Genomic DNA, 519 nt, shown 5'->3' with positions numbered 1-519 from the left:
CGGGCCGAGTCGGGCTCCGGCAGCGGGAGCGGGGCCTGCCGAGCTCGGCACGGGAGCACCCGGGACAGAGCAAGACCGCTGGTGCGTTGGAGAGACAAAGGAGGAGATAAGCCCGCACCTTTGCCTCTTCAAAGAGTGAGGGAAGAGAAGAGTGGTAACCAGGCAGGCTGTTTGAGGCCTGCTCCTTCTCCTCTAGAAATGGGACCTTTCAGAAAGTAATGGCAGTTGCAAAACAAAACCGTTTTGCCTGCGCTGATTCGGCATTGGCCCGCACCGGTCCTACGTAGCCGCAAGCGAAGTTGGCGCTCCACAGTGCGGTCACCAGCCTTCCCTATCGCTGTGTAGTTTCCTCACTTAGTATAGCGCACAGTCATGGCTTTCCTTTGAAATTTCTGTTTTACTTTCTGAAATGCTCATAGATCTTTTCTGCTGAGATTAAGTTTAGTGGGGACTCAGTGGCAGAATAAGCTTTTGGTGGTTTTTGGTAGGAAACCACAGTTGTATCCAGGAGCACTGTGA

The 519-nt window shown here is 53.4% G+C and overlaps 1 protein-coding gene across 3 annotated transcripts in view; it reads left to right on the top strand.

Annotated features, from left to right (window-relative positions):
* BFAR (bifunctional apoptosis regulator) overlaps nucleotides 1-519 on the top strand; it is a 10,821-nt gene continuing 10,302 nt past the window's right edge. The window contains exon 1 of one of the 3 annotated variants that reach the window (XM_006015522.3): nucleotides 1-81. The gene's annotated coding sequence lies outside the window, so the exon portion shown is untranslated. Of the gene's footprint in view, nucleotides 155-519 lie in introns of all 3 variants that reach the window. The other 2 variants (XM_006015523.3, XM_014519931.2) reach the window with 2 other exon arrangements.

This window comes from Alligator sinensis, unplaced genomic scaffold (assembly GCF_000455745.1).
Source record: "Alligator sinensis unplaced genomic scaffold, ASM45574v1 scaffold73_1, whole genome shotgun sequence".
In the NCBI taxonomy this organism is placed as follows: domain Eukaryota; kingdom Metazoa; phylum Chordata; order Crocodylia; family Alligatoridae; genus Alligator; species Alligator sinensis.
The sequence above is the reverse complement of the archived record's forward strand: the minus strand, read 5'-3'. Positions and strand labels throughout refer to the sequence as shown.